The sequence below is a fragment of the Pyxicephalus adspersus genome, chromosome 2, assembly GCF_032062135.1.
Source record: "Pyxicephalus adspersus chromosome 2, UCB_Pads_2.0, whole genome shotgun sequence".
NCBI classification, from domain to species: Eukaryota; Metazoa; Chordata; class Amphibia; order Anura; family Pyxicephalidae; genus Pyxicephalus; species Pyxicephalus adspersus.
The window spans coordinates 147,362,612-147,382,028 of record NC_092859.1 but is presented as its reverse complement, the minus strand read 5'-3'; the positions used below and the strand labels follow the sequence as shown (position 1 = coordinate 147,382,028).

Here is a 19,417-nt window from a genome sequence, read left to right as displayed (position 1 = left end):
CGTGAGATCGGCAAGTTTTTCTCCTCCTATGAAAAAGCTCCCCCTGCACATGGAAAAGCTTGGGCAAGCGCAAAAGGAGCACCCAAAAGCCTCCTGGGATTTGTGACGTAGGTATCCTGGGAGGCTTTGCGTTCCCATGCATTAGGGGGCGATGCTGCAAACTTTTTGGGAGTTTTGCACTTAAAAAACAAACAAACTGCATTTTTACCTTACATCAAAGGCTTGTCTATCCCTTTATGTAAAGTGAAATTTCTGAGTTTAGGTATGCTTTAATATGTAGTTGGGAATTAATAGCATTAAATAAAACCAATATACTATAAGGGATGACGCTTTTACATAAAATATATATATTATATATAAAAGGTGTCAATACCCTAGGTCAGCCTGGGACAACATGATGTCTAAATGCAGCCCTGTTCCCAGGTGGGTATTGTATATGATCAACATAAAATGGCAAAACAAAATGTGTAGTACAATAAAAAAAAAGTAGAAGACAAAAAGTATTATTCATATTTTTTCTTCCGGTTGGTTGTTTGGATCTCTTTACTAACAATCCCCCATTTTTTAAAGGATCATTTAAAATGTACGAATTTCTAAAGGCAGCTACCTTGCTCTTCTTGGTAGCCATAGTATTGAAGCATTACAATGTTGGGAGGATAGACAATATTTTCTTTCCTGAGGAAAGGAGCTTGCTTGTAACAATCAGGATCCGTTCTCTGGTTGCAAAGCAAAGTTTCTGAGCCTGTTGAGATGGACATAATGGCCTTGGGAAAACACAAGGCAGTCCATACAGTGCCAGCACAAAGGGCGTTTTATTCAAATTTGTTTTGAGTTTGGCAGATTTGCATGAAAAATGTGTGAGAAAAGCTGTCTCGGGTGACCTCATCCACAGCTGCCATTAGCGTTTAATTAAGTGCTGAATAGCAGACTGGGGACGTGAAGAGAATCCTGTCTGGTGGGCAGACTGTGAGAAAACTCTCCAGTGCTGAGGGATCCCCAAACCCAGACAATCCCTGCCCTCCAAAGCACAACATTAGTCATGACAAGAGCCCTCAGAAGACAGGCCTTCTGTAAGGGAAATGTCCCCAGTGGCCACAGGCTCTGCAAGCTAATAAGGCATGGAATGGGTTAACTCAACCTTGGAACAGTCAAAGAAAATAAAAGAGAGAGAAAAAAAGTGTTGAAAAGAGGAAATAAATAAATGGAATGCATCTGGACATTTTGATGTCCTGGCACACTCAGTTGTGTGAAAGTCTCCATTTACTCTGATCATTCTCTTAGCAACAACCTTCAATGGCCAAGGGCTGACATGATTTAATGTGTGCTGGCGGGACAGATCCCATTTATTCTGCAGGGTGGCAGACATAGACCTAGATTCAAGTTCAAGTGCAAGTTTGCGGGCTTTGCCCAGGAATCTCAGCTCCTTTCCTCCCATTTCTTTTGTTTCCTCCAACAATTGCTCTTTATACCTACTTCTGTACTTGGCACTGTTAAGCTTGTCTGACTGCAAACTCTTACAATCTTAGCCCTCCAATAACTCCCTTCTTGCATACATATTTCACTGTATTAGATGTCTGTCTAAGATACAAATCAGTGGCTGGAGGAGGCATCACACTGCTAGCTACAGCATTCCAGCCTTCCATGTTTAAATGTCATTGAGGACATCTCCAACATTGGCCATCAACATGGATGGAAAGCCTACTATGACTTCATGCAATGGGCTCCATACTAGGAACAATTTGCTTTCATTGATCATAGGAAAGCAGGTAAGTGGCAATATTTTATTATTGCTCTTGTTACACACTTATATCCATTGGCGTGCAAATGTTTCTGGGAATGAAAGACTTGGAATGCTTGAGCTGGGAGGGGGAAGGGTGACCCCCTACAAACCTATTGTAGATGGTGTTATAAGTAGGAAGTGACCTTTGACTCCTAGTGACATGGTGCTACATAGAAGCAATATAGCTAGGATTTGAAGTTTACTTGCTATCCCTGTGGAATAGAGAAGGCTGATGTTGTCATCATCTTGCACAATTGTAGATCATAATGAGGACCTACATGCTGCAAGTCATTCCAAGTGTTCCGCTAATTGCATTTGCTGGAGCAAAATATTCTTTAATATTTAAACAACACTTTAGCTTTGTTTAATCATAACTAAGCTCCATGGATTGCATCCCACAGGGAGGCAAATATATATTGCAGGAATGGGTCCATTGTTTCTAATGATTAGGACATTTGGATTACTCAGATTTAACCATCCATAATGTCTGATTGGCACTTTTTGGAAAACAGAACTGTTTCAATATGTACAGCTATCAAATGCCATGGCAGAAATGGCAGTTTCTCTGAGGTTTCCAGAGAATACTTTAACCCTTCTTGGATCCAGCCTTTGATTAATTGGTCATCTGAGGAAGATTTGAATATGTAGATCTCTCCTTGCATGAGGACTTACAATTCTTTCTCTGCTGCTGTGTTCTAGTTGTGCATGGCCTGTTGCCTAGCAACGTTCAGAATCCGCACGGTCCAGTTACAAAGGCCATGTTGTACCATGATGGAGGGATTTCATAGCAATATGGTTTTTCTTGTTTGTCACAATTGCTGTCTCTCTTTTATAATGTCAGAACAAGTGACCCTAGACCAGACATTGATTATGTTGTGCACACAAATGTGAGCCTTGGCATGTCCAGGCATTTCTAGGTACCCTTACACCACTGGTACACTTTTTAATATGGCAGCCACATATGGTGGGTCACGTTAGATTTTTTTTATTTTGTTAGATCTGTTTACCAATTCATTTTTATCCTCCAGAGACAGAACCTTGAGCTCTGGGTAATTGACCCTCCATGTGATGGTCCCTGCAATTCTAGAAGATAAAATCACTTGGCAAAGCCATGTTGTACCATGGTGGAGAGATTTCATAGCAATGTGGCTTTTTTTGTTTGTCACAATTGTTATCTCTCATATTGTCCTAGGAAGAGATGATTTTAAACCAGACATGTTGTGCACACAAATCTAACCCTGGCACTTGGGCAATATACATCTCAGCATTACCAGGTACCTTAGCCCAACATTTTAATAATTAAACCACATGTGATGGTTCCAAACAAAATGGTTGTCTTTTAGTTATTCTGAATCAGGGATGGATTCTGACCTCCTGTGTGATAGTACCTGCAAACTTCCAGATATAAAGTCACCTGGCATAGCCATGTTGTACCATGATGGAGATATTTTATAGTGATATGGCTTTTATGTTTGCCACAATTGCTGTTTCTCCTTTGTATTATCATAGGAAGAGATTATCTTGGACCAGACATATTGCACATACAAAGCCGAGCCCTGGCAACCCTGGCATTGTAGCAATACACATCTCAGCATTACTAGGTACCCTAGTCTAACATTGTAATTGCAACCACATGTGGTGGATCACATCAAAACTGTGTTATTTTTGATCCTTTAATACAAGTCATTATGGTCGAGGGTTTTTTCTAGTTCCAGAAGCTCCAGATTAATAATCTCCTACGTAATAGTGCATGTATATTTCCAGATTTAAAGTCACCTGGCATAGCCATGTTGTACCATGATGGAGAAATTTCAAAGCAATATGGCTTTTTTTGTTTGCCACATTTGCTGTTTCTCCTTTGTATTGTCAAGGGAAGAGGTGATCTTAGACCAGACATGTTGCACACAAATGTGACTGAACCCTGGCACTGTGGCAATACACATAACAGCATTACCAGGTACCCTAGCCCAACATTTTATTATTGCATGTGGCTGATCACTGTGTTGTCTTTGATCCTTTTATACTAGTCATTCTAGTCTAGGATTCTAGAGATGGTTCAAGAAGCTCCAGATGATTAACGTTATATGTAATAGTGCCTAAAAAGTTCCAGAGATAATGTCACTTAGCATAGCCATGTTGTACCCATGATTGACACATTTCATAGCAATATGACTTTTTGGTTAATCACAATTATATAATCATAATATTATATTATATAATAATATATATTCATAATAATTATAATCATTATATTGTCAAAAGAAGAGATGATCTTAGACCAGACATGTTGTGCAAACAAATGTAACGGAACCCTGGCACTGTAGCAATACACACCTCATCATTACCAGGTACCCTAGCCAAACATTTTAATAATGCAACCACATGTGTTGGATAAAATCAGAATTGTGTTGTCATAGATCTTTTTATACTAGTCATTTTGGTCCAGGGTTCTTCTAGGGAAGCTCCAGATGATTAACCTCCTATATAATAGTGCATGAAAAGTTCCAGAGATAAAGTCACCTGGCAGAGCCATGTTGTACCTTAATAGATAATATTCTTAGCAATGTGGCTTTTTATTTTTGCCACAATTGATCACTCTTCTTTTTATTGTCATAGGAAGAGATGATCTTAGACCACATATGTTGCACATAAATTTGGCAGGCCCTGGCACCATGGCAATACACACCTCATCATTACCAGGTACCCTAGCCCAACATTTCATTAATGCAACCACGTGTGGGGGATCACTTCAGAACTGTTTTGTCATCTTTTTATACTAGTCCTTTTGGTCCAGGGTTCTTCTATGGAGAGTTCCAGAAGATCCAGATGATTATCCTCCTATAAAATAGTGTCTTAAAAGATCCAGATATAAAGACAGAGCCATGATTGTACCATGATGGAGAAATTTTCTTAGCAATATGGCTTTTTATATTTGCTACAATGGATGTCTCTTCTTTATATTGTCATAGGAAGAGATGATCTTAGACCAGATATGTTGCACATAAATGTGACTGAGCCCTGGCAACCCTGGCACTGTGGCAATACACATCTTATCATTACTAGATACCTTAGCCCATTTTATTATTGCAACCACATGTGGTGGATCACATCAGAACTGTGTTGTCTTAGATCCTTTTATACCAGTTGTTTTGGATCAGGGTCCCTCTAGAGATGGATCCTTGAGCTCTGGATGACTGGCCTTATGTGATAGGGCAAGCAAAGTACCAGAGATAAAGGAACCTGGCATTGTCATGCTGTACCATGATGGACAGATTTCTTAGCAGTATGACTTTTTTGTTTGACACAATTGTCGTCTCCTATTTATTTTGTCAAAGGTAGGGATGATCTTAGACCACACATGTTGTGCACACAAATATCACTGAACAATTAAAACCCTGGTACTGTGGCAATACACATCTCATCAATATGGGTTATCCTAGCCCAACATTTCAATATTGCAACCACATGTAGTGAATCAGATCAGAACTGCGTTCATTTTAGAATAGTCATTATCAACCAGGGTTCTTCCAGAGACAAATCTGGGCGATTAACCTCCCATTTGTTGGTGCCTACAAAGTTTCACAGATAAAGCCATCTGGCAGTGCCATGTTGTACCATGATGGAAACATTTCATTTCCAGATCTCCTTTAAAGGCGAACCTTTGAACTCTAGATTATTGACCATGGGCACCCTGGTGGCTCAAGGGTTAGCACTCTGGCCTTTGCAGCGCTGGGTCCCGGGTTCCAATCTCGGCCAGGACACTATCTGCATGGAGTTTGCAGGTTCTCCCTGTGTTTGTGAGGGTTTCCACCGGGTACTCCAGTTTTCTCCCACATCCCAAAAACAAGCAGTGAGGTTAATTGGCTTCTCCCCAAAATTGACCCTAGATTGTATTATTGACATATGACTATGGTAGGGAGATTAGATAGTGAGCTCCTTTGAGGGACACCTAGTGACATTATGGACTTTGTACAGTGCTGTGTAATATAAAGGTGCTATATAAATACTGCATAATAATAATTGACCTCCCATTGGATGGTGCCTGCAAAGGTCCAGAGATATAGCCACTTGGCAGAGCCATGTTGTACAGTGATGGAGAGATTTCATTGATATGTTTTTTTTTGTTACGATTCGTGACTTTCTTTTATAAAGCCATAACAAGAAATTGTCATGCTTTTGTTATGCACACAAATGTGCCTTAACCCTAGAACTGTAGCAAGAACATCTGAGCTTTGCCAGGTATCCTTGTCCCATTGGTAGACATTTTTAAAAAGCATGCACAGATGGTTGATTACATCGTAATTTGGATTTCTTTTATTATTTTACACTAGTCATTGTCAACCAGGGTTCTTTTAGCGGTGGTTTCTTGAGTACTGAATGACTGACCCCCTATTTGTTGGTGCCTGCAAAGTCACTCGGCAGAGCCAAAGCCATGGTATAGTATGACGGTGAGATTTCATAGCAATATGGCTCTGACTTTGTCACACTCCTTCATAATGTGAAGAGATGACCAGACATTGCCATATTTTGCACACAGCCCTGGCACAGTGGCAATAACATTTCGGCATTGTCATGTACCTTTGTACCACCAGTACACCTTTAAATGTAGCAAATACAGATGGTGTAATCCCTAATTTTTGTGATCACTTATTCCTAATCAGGGTTCCTTGAGCTCTAAATGATTTGCCTCTAATGGGATTATTTGTGCCTGCAAAAATCTAGAAATAAAGTCACTTGGCAGAGCCAACGGCATGATACCAGTGGAATAGGGGTGGCATTTGTTCCAGGCATGCATCCAACTAACCACCAATGCACGTTTCATTATTCTCCACTGGTTGCATGGGTTGCCAAAAACATGGAAACTATAAAAAGTTGAGAAAGACTAATTTAGAAAACCTAAAATTTAATGTGGCAATTAAGTGACTTTCCCATGAATTTTGGAAATTAAATATTTCTTTGCATGATTTCTGCCTGTGACCATCATCCACAGTGCTTTAACCATTCCTTTTGAACAATACTTTCACACAAAAACATTGTGGCAATCATGGATGTTGCTGAACTGATCCTGCTAACAACATAACAAAGAGCACTCTGTATTCAGCTTGTATGATACATTTCTTGGCAAATGTCTGATACTATATGAAAAGGCCACATTTTAAAAGCCTATGTACTATGCACAGTGTGTACTATAGCATGTGCTGGAATATAGAAGCAAGGTCATTCAAGCTTATAATGTTTGCTGCACCCACCAGGTATATTAAAAGCTGCCAGGAAATGGGGGATATTGTATTGTATTGTATTCTCTGGTGTTGGTCAGGGTGGCATTTACTATGATACAGAAAATTATGAACATGTAATATAATAGGGCATATTATACCATATACATTTTATAAGTCAGATCTGATATATGATAGCTAAATAATAAAGAAGCAAAAGGTACTGACAGCTCTGTCCCTGTGCTTGCATTTCCCATCCACCTATACAAGCTGTGCCTTGGCATTACTCTCTGGTGCCCCCTCTGGTCAGTTGTGTGTACTGCACCCCTTTATTCCCAGGATCGGTAATTAGCAGGTAGCATCGTTCGTTATCGGCACCAAAAGGCTGACCATTCAGTAGCAATATTCAGTGTTTAGGAAAAATATTATTTCTTCTAACATGGCATGGAATTATTCCCTATCAGTGTGCCCTAACAGCCCACAGATGGTTAATAAGGTGTGATCACATGCAGTGCCTAATGACATTCATCCAGCCTGTACGTGACACCTGCACATGGGGGTCAGGTTGCAGGTGAAGGTCGTTGTCACTCTGGAAAAACAATCATGTGGACAGCAAATTCCATTTTGCAGATAGCAGCCATTTTGTAGAGGCTGAATGATACCCACGACGTTATGTAGTGCTGGATGTTGTATATAATCACAAGCATGCACAATATGAAGGGATCAGCCAGCCCTAATATTGCTGTGGGTATTACATTGCAATCAGTACAGGACGATGTGCAGAAAAAAAACAAAAAACAAAAAACAAGCAATCCGCCACTGCCCATGTGGGTGACATATACTTGCAGGGGGGAAATCCATGTGTACAGTTTAATAATAATAGCAGCACCCCAAGCTGCATCTGTCATGCCAGGGATGTGACCAGCAGTGCCCATTCCATAAGCAAGCTGTGTGCCCGAAATATAAAGATTTAACCAGGGCAGAGGGGAAGGGGGCATTAACCCTGTAACTGCCGGACTGATGGAGGATCTGATCACCAGGCTGCTGTGTACCCAATAACATCTATGTACATTGCTGGCACTGGGCTGAGACTCATCTGCACTAACTGATCATATAGAGCTCTATGATCTATATGGAGGGATCTGCACCTGGTATATAATATTGTATACAAATGTATCTCATTGTATTCATATCTTATATGTAGTCAGAGAAACAGGAGAACATTCTATCTCTATACAGATACATATATTGTGAGAGAAGGTATATATTGGTGTGTGTGTGATATATTAATAGGGTTTCTTCCTCTCTTTTTTCCCTCTATTTCAGAGGAAGAGACAGAGAGACAGGGGGAGATACATAAGATATATAGATAGGAAAAAAGGAGAAGAGAGATAGAGAAAGAGAGAAAGAAAAAGAAATAAATAAAAAAGAACGAGAGAGAGGGAGAGATGAGATATAAACATAGGAAAACAGGAGAAGATAGATAGAGAAAGAGGAAAAAAAGAGAAAAGAGAGAGAGAGAGAGAGAGAGAGAGAGAGAGAGAGATGGGGAAAATAGGAAATAAAGATAGAGAAAAGGAGAAAGAGAGAGAAAGCTATTAAGATATAGGGTGACAATAGAAATATATAAAAAAAGGAGGGGATTTAAATGAGAGATGAGAAAGAGAAGGAGGCAGGGAGAGTGAGAGAGGGGAAAGAAAGAAAAAAAGGAAAGACAGAAAGAAAGAAAGAAAGAAAGAAAGAAAGAAAGAAAGAAAGAAAGAAAGAAAGAAAGAAAGAAAGAAAAAGAAAGTTTGATAGATAGATAGATAGATAGATAGATAGATCTGAAATAAGTTGTATAAGAAAATGAAAAGGAGGGAGAGAAGTAGAGATATAAATACCCATATGAAGAAATTCTAGCCTGTATATTTGGTGTAAATAAATGAAAGCAGAACAGTGCCAGTCTTAAATGGCTTAATATTTTTCATAGAGTAGATCGGTGTTGGTTGGGAACATTATGCTCCTGTTATTCTTGTACCTGTCTGTGTATATACTGTATATATATATAAATCTGACATGCCTGGTTCCTGGGGACCCCAGATTCATTCACATTGCTTGCATTGCCTCTTTGTCAGCGCTGTATTGAACAGTCCAGTTTGAGATTTTTTGTGTTAATTCCCTGCCAATTAAGGGAGCTTCTTTAAAGGTATAAGACATTCATTGGAGTGGAGTTGGCCTGAAATGTAGAACAAAAGGCTTGATGCATATGTGTGTCTCTCAGCCTAACCTCCCATTAACACACTTGTGTTGCCTGCAGCACCTGCTGCTTGAAGGACTCTCCTTGCACACAATTCACAAGGTCCCCCACATTCTGCACAGTACCTGACGGTGAATAAACACTACATGCATTTATACAAGGTACTTAGCACTTATTATTTAGCAAAATGCTTCATCCCCTGACAGCCTACACTAACCAAATCCACAATACAATTTATGGAAACACAATACCTCCTATTCCAGCCCAGCTGATTGTTAAACAAACCAGCCTTTCCTAATGAAAGAAGGTATTTAAAAGTGCAATCAATGCTACTTTATTAAGAAAACACATTTTTGTTATTGGGACCGTCAATAAGCCCTTTATGTTTTCTCCTGAGATCCTGATTTTTTTCCCTTTTAATACTTCAAAAACTCCATTAAAGGCTGCTTTTATGGGCTGGTTATTTTGTGTCTATGTTGTTACTATTAAAAATCTTCAATCAATTTTTTTACACTGTTAGTAGTGAGAAAGAGATCATTTCAAATGTTTAATCAAATAGGGAAACGAAAATTATATTTGCAACGTTTTTATCTTTCCCATAGCAAACTCGTGGCTTTGTCCCTGCATCTGCTTTCAGAAATACATGTATTTTTATGGATTTTATGTATTCTGCTGGATTAATAAGTGAAAGGAAATCAATTGAGCTGTGCAATTTTATAGTGTTTAAGGAAAAATTATTCTTTTTCTTATTGTATGTGAATATAGCAATTCGGATTATGCAACATTTTAAATGTAATTATTTAAATATGTATTTCAGTGGGTTAAAATTTATATATATATATATATATATATATGTTCATATATATTTTATATATATATTTATTTGTATTTATATTGCTTATATAGGTGTGTGTATAAACATCCAATGCTTGCTTGGGGAATTATCCTGTTCATCACGTTATTTTCTTTATCTTTTTATTCCTTTCTCATGCAGATTGCTGTAACATATTAAAGGACATCAGTATACACTAAATCAGAAATCTGATCACAACCTGCTTTGTACTGGTGCAGATACACCATTAACATTACAGGTCCTCTTTTCTAAAAATAATCCTCATTTGTGGCATGTGAGTGGTGAAATGTAGCACAGTGCATTCCGCCACATTCCAGTATAGGTTTGTGATATAGACATGATTTTCTATCTCTTCCATAGAAGATTTTTAGGGGTTGTTTGCTTTGTATTAGACTGGCAGATGTTGATTTAATACCATGCTTAGTCGTTCTTATGGTGTGTTGTAAATTCTTGCTGGAATGATATGCCATGTGATTTTTCATTTTTGGCCTTTTTAATTGATAATATCATCTTTGGTAATTTGGTAAGTGGTAATATTTGGTAATATTGTTAATATTTGGTATCATTCAATGCTTAAAGGAAATATCTGAATTTTGATTTATTTTACCATTATATCTAGAAATATCAATTGCACCACAAAATGTAGTTTTGACCATGGTTAACAAAACGTCAGAATTGTGAAAAAACAAACCACTTGTCGAAAAAACGGTTCTGATTCCGATCAATTTTAAAATATTTTTTTGGAATGTCGATTGTAATACAAAAAGTGGTTTCATTCTGTTCAAATATTGATCATAACTATGGTCAAAAATATGATTAATCTGATTGATTCAACATTTTTCATATAATAGTCAAAAATAAAGAATGTGATTCTTTGGTTGTGGCTGACCACATGCTGTTTAAAATGGCATAAGGTTAATTTGTGGTCAGGAATTAAGAGCCCCATTGTTCTGCAGCAAGGTTTTTAGAACCCCAACTGATCTTGTTCTGTATATACAAGTCAATATTAAAAGCAGGAAAGAGGAGTTCTCCTAGCTGAAGAGTCTGCAAAGGCATGGGGTCAAAATATGGAAAACTGGGACACATTCCCCATGAAAATAAAAATTTGGATTTATAGGTAAGAACAGGAAGGTGTTAATGGGAAAGAGGTGGATGGGGGTGTTGGAAAGAAAGAAAGAGACATGTCAAAGAAGGAATTAGATGTAAAAAAAATATGAATATAGTTGGTCATAGATGAGGTCATTTTTAACCCAATACCATAAAGTTGTCTTAAACTTTCCCCAAATTTTTTTTAATTTTGTGTGCAAAAAAAAAAATTGCATAATTGCAAGAAAACATTGCACCAACAAATAATTTGTCCTTACATTTGTTTGTTCTAGTATTGTAACTGATATACAATGATGCCATGGCAGCTCCTATGTCCCCACATTTCCCATCAACACCATGAGATGATCTTTACCAACCAATGTGAATGATCGCACATTGTGGGGACTAAGGAGCTGCCATGACATCATTGTACATCAGTTACAATACTAGAACAAACAAATGTAAGGACAAATGATTTATTGTTCTAATTTGTGTGGATAGGAGAAAAATATATAAGCAGACTTATTTCACAAAGCTTTAACACAAGAATATTTTTAAAATCTCATTGGACAGTTTTAAATTTACCCGCCACTTAAGGAAGGTTATGTGTCATCCATTATTGAGCCAAGTGCAAGAATATGAAAAGAAAAAGAAATGTTTTTGGAAAGAAAGATAGAGAAAGAGAGAGCGACAGAAAGAATAGGTTGGGAAGGGGGTGGATATTACTGTTGGAATGAAAAAGTAAAGGAGAAAGATGTGTGAATGAGGGAGAAAGTGATGGTTAGTTTTAGTAATTATGCTAATAATAAGCAGTGAAGAGCAAACACCTTCACAAGTCAGCGAATTGTGAATTTTCTGATTCATCTGCATAGCCATGCAGCCGGTTATGACTATTTTTGCTAGCTTAGCAAATCTGTTTTCACACCTAACTCCTGATCAGAATAAGTTAAAATAAAAAAAAACAGATCTTTTAACTAAACCATCTGTGAGACTGCTGATGATGGGAATAATCATATTAATGAGTAAATTGATTTGCAAATCAGGTGAGTCACTAGATTGCTAATTCTGGGTTTGCCTAAAAATATACATGTATGTCCATTGTGCAAAATAAATAAATCTTTTACTTAACATTGCAAATTTTTCGGAATCACACATACAATGCATTAAAAAAAGGTGAACCAAAAATTGGAATATGGAGAAAAGTAAGAGGAGTGTAAAAAAATAAATACAGAGGGTAAAAGAGAGGGAGAAAGGAGGCGAAAGAAAGAAAGAAAGAAAGAAAGAAAGAAAGAAAGAAAGAAAGAAAGAAAGAAAGAAAGAAAGAAAAGAAAGAAAGAAAGAAAGAAAACCATTTTACTGTGAGAATAAAAGAAAGAGTGGGAAAATGGTACAGAGAGACGGAGAGAGATAATATTGTAGGAAAAGAAAAAGGAAAAAGAGGGAGAGAGATCAGGGTAATATGGGGAGTGGCATTGTTTGAATAAAATAAAAGAAAAAAAAGGATAAAAAAGGAGTTTTGAGTATAAGCATGAAAGAGGGAAGGTAAAAATAAACAAGAAAGTTGTAGGTGTATGAATGAAACTGAAGGAAAGGCTTCTTAGGTATGAACCTTTTTTTAGGATGCGTGTCTATATACTTGATATACTCCAAGATAATAATATTCTTTTTTGAAATGTCTGCTCTGAATCATGCAGCGCCCATGTGTGACCCTTACAGATAAATATATATGGTTGGACTTCTCCACAAGCTCCTCTTTTTGGTATAGAATAATAAAAAATGACCATTCATCCATTGGTATTATTATTTTGTATTTGCTTGAATATACACAATCATTTACCTGCCTGAGATGTTCGTATAGCACAGTCTTTCATGCACTTGTATACATATAATAGGTGTGTGATGGTCTGCAGTAAAATGCATGTGTGCTACTGGATCAAATACATATTAATTAGGAATATATATCACAGCAATGTGGCTAGTTAATACATTTGCACTGTAGTTTAGTATGATTTTAAATATAGAAGATTCTTTTTTGTGCATTTATATATGTTAATGCCCAATTCAAAGCTCACTTTTCTCACATTTGGTTCCGTCAGGGTGTTTGCCAATAAAAAAAATGGCATTGCTTTCTTATAGTGTATGAACAAAAAGATGTGCGTGCATATCAATGTAAAATGCAAAAAAAAATTACAAAAAGCAACATGCATGAAAATGAATACAGTATTTTTACTCAAACTAAATGTGTGAAAAGGACTAATCAAAAGTTTTTAGACAGTCATACAATGGTCCCCAACAGCAGCATTCTGCCATGAAATACGTTTAGTGCCACAGGGCCCACTGTGATCTGACCTGTTTTGGTTGATGTGCAAACACATTTTGAGGGCTGCACTCTTTTGCACAGTTGGAGGAGCCATCATTTAGCACTGGTACAAACTGGCAGAGATCTGCTACTCATTGGCATGAGATGGGATTATGATCCAGTCATTTAAACATCTGATTAATTATAATGTTCCCAAAAATTCAGATATAGTGTTTGGGGCTACCCAGGGTAAAATCACTGCCAGACTAGACATTTCAGAAACAATTATCCCATAATAATATATGTTATTCTAACATTTCATTAGACATTGAAAAGCCACGAGATTGCTGCTTGGTGTCGCCATCTTGGATGTGATGTCAGCAGACCAAGCCCTCATTCAATGAGCTGTCACATAAGTGACACTCTTTTGCATATGTTTTTTACCATTTTGCCATTGAACCTTATATTTCCTCCAGTGGTTCCCCTGGGCCTGAATAGTATGTGAGCAAACACTACTGCAGAGTCAGCAGCATTCCACCAGAACAGAACATAATTGTAAGTGGAACATTCTTCCCACTGACCAGCAAAGTAGGGGTCATTTTTACCACTAACACCTTATGAATTGGTTTTAGCAGGGATTCCCCTAGAGGTAAAAAAAATGTTTGGCTCCTCTATAATATTCCTCTGTGCACCTACCCTGGCAGTCACATAAATAGTTATTATTTTTAATATTATTAATAATAAACAGGATTTATATAGCGCAAACATATTACGCAGCACTGTACAATAAATAGAGGTTGCAAAAGACAGATACAGACAGTGACACGTGAGGAGAAGAGGACCCTGCTCCAAAGAGCTCACAATCTAGGAAGTGGGGGAATTCTCACATAATAGGACGGGAGATATGGATTGGTGGGAAGTATTGACGGTTTCAAAAGACAGAAGAAGACGGGTAGACAAGTTCTAAAAAATGGGTTTTGAGTGCTCTTTAAATGAGCAGAAAGTAGGAGGAAACCGAATAGGAGGAGGAAGACCATTCCAGAGAGTTGGGGCGGCTCTAGAAAAGTCTTGGAGCCCTGCATGTGATGAGGTTAGGAGTGAGGAAGTCATTAGTAGGTCATTGGAAGAGCGGAGAGAGCCGCTAGGGGAGTATTGTTCTGTCAGGTCAGAAAGGTAAGTAGGCAAGAACTGTGGAGGGAATAGAAAGCAAAGCACAGGAGCTTGAATTTGATTCTAAGGTGAAATAGAAGCCAATGATGAGATTTACAAAGAGAGGCAGCGGAGGAGGAGCGGAGGGAAGGATGGATGAGTCTGGCTGCAGCATTCATAATAGATTGTAGAGGAGAGAGTCGGGTTAGTGGAATACCAGAGAGAAGGATGTTACAGTAGTCCAGATGAGAGATGATAAGAGCGTGGACAAGGAGTTTGGTGGTCTCTGGGGACAGGTAGGGGCGGATTTTGGAGATATTGCTCAGGTGAAAGTGACAGGACCTGGAAATGTTCTGAATATGGGGGGTAAATGAGGGGGCAGAATCGAAGGTGATGCCAAGTGTGTGATGATGTGACAAGGATGCTGCATCGCTCATAAATTCAGAGCATAGTTGCCGCTTATGTAGGCTGTCTGTGTGTGCACTGCAGCAGGATGAGATGATGTATAGGGGGGTGGGGCTTTCAGAATTATCACTGCTGATTTACAAAACTGAAGCTTGTCAATCAACCACAAGTCACACCCACTCCCACCCACTGCTTTCTTGATTGACAGCAATGCCTCTGTTACTAAACCCTCCCACTGTGAACTGCAGCATCTGGGAGGGGGAGCATATGAAACACAAATGAAAGAGGATTTGGATCAGTAAGGTAAGGTAAAACAAAAGTTTGTCTTATACTAGCACATCATGTATGAAGCTGCTTCTAAAGTCAACCATAGATATAACAGCTTGTTTGAATGCCCATAGCAGCAGGGGAACTAGCTGGTGAGAACCACAGACTGGGTGGGTTTAAAAATGTCACATTACTATTGCATCTGCTGACTTAAGATCAGCTGTCTTCTTTTCTCCTACTTCTATTTTGCTAAATATGTATGTTTGGGTGAATTTAATATTATTATTACTTTTTTACAACTTTACTACTTTATTACTTTTATTACAACACTGTATTTTGGAATATATTGTACTTACAAGCATGAGACCTTTCAGAATTTTAAAAAATATTTCATAATTATATAGGGTACAATGAGCTACCTTTTCTGTTCCCAGAGGTAGATATATGAGAACCATAGAATAGTATTTTCTAGCCTATTATTCCCTGATGCAGAGACTCAAAGTTGCAGAAAGTCAATATAAAAGTAGTAGGAGTCCTGCTTTTGTTTCAAACCATAAACCACCTTTTATAAACATTAATAAATCTTCAGTTTGGCTAAATGACTTTTCTCCTGTGCTTTCATACTTCTGGAGTATTAACATATAACATAATGTACAGAATGCATGTCTGGTGTATGCATGTGGAAAATGGGTAATGTAGTCAGTCGGTCAGTTGTGAAATGCTCTTTACATTCATAGTTAGTAAAAAAAAAGTTCCACCTGAAGTTAGTGGTTAGTTAAAAATTGACCCCTTAACATTGGGCTCATTGCTCATGATGATATGCTGTGCGTGGTTTAGGCAGGGGTGTAGTCGTATAAAAAAAGAAGAGGGGGCACAGTACTATTCATGGCCCACTCCTGCCTATGTGTCACTCAAAGGGGAAGAAGCTTCCCCGAGAATGACGTCATGATACAAGAACCCGCCTACTCCCTGTGATGGGAGAGTGGGCGGGTTGTGTTCAGGGATGCAACCCGGCCACCTCCCTAAGCCTGCAAATCCATTGCAATTCAATTCAGGAGACATGGTCTGCGGCTCTGACCAGTGCCCCCCCCCAGCAGGGTCCTTTTACTAACCCCGCAGGAGGGCGGACTGATGGACCGGCATGAGCCGCAGACCACCAAAGAATTCTTTGCAAAATAAGAGTGGGTACGCGTGCCCATTCTAGAAAAAAGTGAGGGCACGGCGTTCCCACCCGTGCTCACCCAACTACACCCCTGAGTATAGGGGTCACAGTAAATCAGAAGTATGAAATGTACAGTACAGTTTTGATAGTACAGTATTTAGGATTATGTAACAGACCTTAAGAGAAAAAAAATATATCTGCATGGAAAAAATCATTGGTTAGTGGGAGATAAAATGCCCTGGCGTTATTTGTCGATGAGGAAAAATCAAAAGGACATCAGTGTTGGGAAGAATGGGCCAATAATGAGGTCAACGAGAAATAAAATACCCTCTCCATATCAGCTAGAGATAAAATAATACCCTGGCATTAGTTGAAGGAAACTTTTCACAGATGTGTCAGTGTAAGGAAACAATCATTTCATTTTTGCATGAACGAAATATCACCCATCGTCAGTGTAAGGAAACAGTTCTACCCCATAAGTTGGAATATAAATTTCCACAGTTAGCGCACATTAAATATACCCCGTAGGTTGGAAAAAAAAACTGCCATTAGTTTAAACAATGCCCCAGTATCAGTAGGTGAAGGAAAAAAGTCAGCATTAGCCTCAGCAACATGAATAGGAAGATTTTCAATAATTTCCAGTTCCACTGCCTGAGCTGCCTGCACATTTCTCCGCATCCGACACTTCTGGGAGTGTTGGGTCCAGAAGCTGATTTCTAACTGCACTCTGTAGTTTCATCCACCAACCCCTCCATCAAAGTAAAATTGGGGCTGCCAGTTGGATCCACAACGCACAAAAGAGAACCAGACATTTAACATACGCAAAGATCGGTAGCTAAGAAGTGGGCCAGAGAAACCTTTTTCCATGTATCCAATATCCTTTCAGTAAAATAGATTGTCACTTTAAGAGTGCAGGGTAAGGAAGACAAAATTTTTTCCAAACGGAGGTGTTCTTTTAGAGTGATACTGATCTACTGAATATACTAAATTAAATGAGCATGTTACACTCTCTCAATTTACTTCTAACATTAATTATATCTATTTTGTAAAAATAAGCTTTGTTAACACGACTATACATTTTTTATCAAATGATTTTTACACATTACCCATCCATATTTATAATTAAAATTTCTATATATTTTTTACTGTTGCAGCATATTATTTTTTACGCTTTTTATGTATTCTTTGGTTGCAATGATACTATTTATTTGCAAACTTTCCAGCTACGTCTGTGGCTGCTTTGGTTTCAATTATGAGAATTAATTGACATGCTAAGTAGTTACCTTGTATGCCAGCATTCTCTTTAAAAACCGTTCAGACATTTATTTCAAGGCTGCAGATCAACTATGCTTCTTTCAACAAAGAGTGAGCAGATCTACATATTGTGCACGTAGCTAAGGAATTGCTGCAGCCTTTTTGGTAAAGATTTCTTTGCGTGGTATTTATTCTATTGGAGAACCAGAATTTATTTTGTAGAGAGACAATAAATATTTTATATACTCCATAAAATTAAACATTTGCACAAAAGGTGTAACTAAATCTCCTTAAAGAAGAACTATACTCAAAACTCCAAAAAAACACACCTTCAATTCTGCAGAGCAGTCCGATCCATCCGGGGGTGTCCAGCATCGGGTCCCGCGTCGTCTCGGCATATGCCCCGGAGCCGGCACTGCGCCGGGTGCGGCCATCTTCGTCTATTCTTCTTCAGGCGCAAGATCGGGTGACGTAGGATGAAAAAAAAAATTCCCGATCTCACTGCTCATGTGTGAGATCTGCAAATTATTCTCTTTGAGCAAAAAGGCTCCTTCTGTGCATGCCCGAGATGCTCACGCTCACGGATGCCTGATGTAGGTATCCGGGAGGCTTTGCACTCCCATTCATGCTCTACCGCCTAGGCGCTGAGAATTAGGGGGCTGAGAATTAAAAAAAAAAAAGGGTAATGCACATAAAAAAAACAGAATTTTTACCTTACTTAAAAGGGTTCATTACCCTTTTATGTAACGTGAAAATTCTAAATTTAGGTACACTTTAAATAAGAGGGATTTTACACATGGCTCTGAGCTTAGATTTGGTCATTACAGTGCCAGTAAACTCAACTTTTTAAAGTAAAACCCATGTTTGCTTTTTTTTTAAATAAAACAGATTGCAAATATCTTACAGTTATTTCCTATTGACAGTGGCAACGCTGTACAATCATTTTTATGCATTGCCATCTTGTCTGCGCATGCTCATTTTCTCTCTTTAGAAAAGCATTGTCTTGACACACCTTAGGCTACGTACACAAGTGAAATGGTTCAAGCCTGATAATCAGCTCAGAGCTGATATGGAAGAGAATCTGACGTGTGTAGTGTGCTCATCGCCCACCGTCCGAACGACTGTGCTGGCAGATCCATGGACAATGGATGACGAATAATCATAATGAAAGTGAAGGGAGGAAACCGCAGCGGGGTGCCGCTCCATCATTCTCCTCCCTCCCCTCTCCATGGAGCAGAATGGTGTCTTGTATGTACAGCGCTCGTTCATGCATAGTTCAGTCTTTTGATGTTGGAAAGGATTGTGAAGGATCCTTTCCAACAACAAAATATTGCATGTGTGTACTTAGCCTTACTCTTTTACCCTATAATGATCTTCTCCAGCATTGTATTATCAGAATCCTGCCAGGCAATAGACACAGAAACTCTACAGCGATGTCTGCAAGATGCTACTGCATAGCTCTGCCTACAAATAGCCCTCTGCCGAGAAATATGATCACATGACCTCAGATGAGAATAAAAATCTATATTTACAATTATGGAAATGCTTTGATATATGGACCATTATTTGGTACTTATTTGTTAAACATTCAGCTGAAATGGTGCAAATGGGTTTACATACACTGTACACACAGGTGACATTTATGAACATCAAAGAAAACCAAATGTATTCTCAAGCATCTGTCATATCTCCCCTCTGTATTTAATC

The 19,417-nt window shown here is 38.4% G+C and overlaps 1 long non-coding RNA gene across 3 annotated transcripts in view; it reads left to right on the top strand.

The window, feature by feature from the left end:
* Positions 1-1,150: 1,150 nt before the first annotated feature.
* LOC140322209 (uncharacterized) overlaps positions 1,151-19,417 on the top strand; it is a 70,702-nt gene continuing 52,435 nt past the window's right edge. The window contains exon 1 of one of the 3 annotated variants that reach the window (XR_011919171.1): positions 1,151-1,766. This is a non-coding gene — a long non-coding RNA (uncharacterized lncRNA). The remainder of the gene's footprint in view (positions 1,767-19,417) is intronic. The other 2 variants (XR_011919173.1, XR_011919172.1) reach the window with 2 other exon arrangements.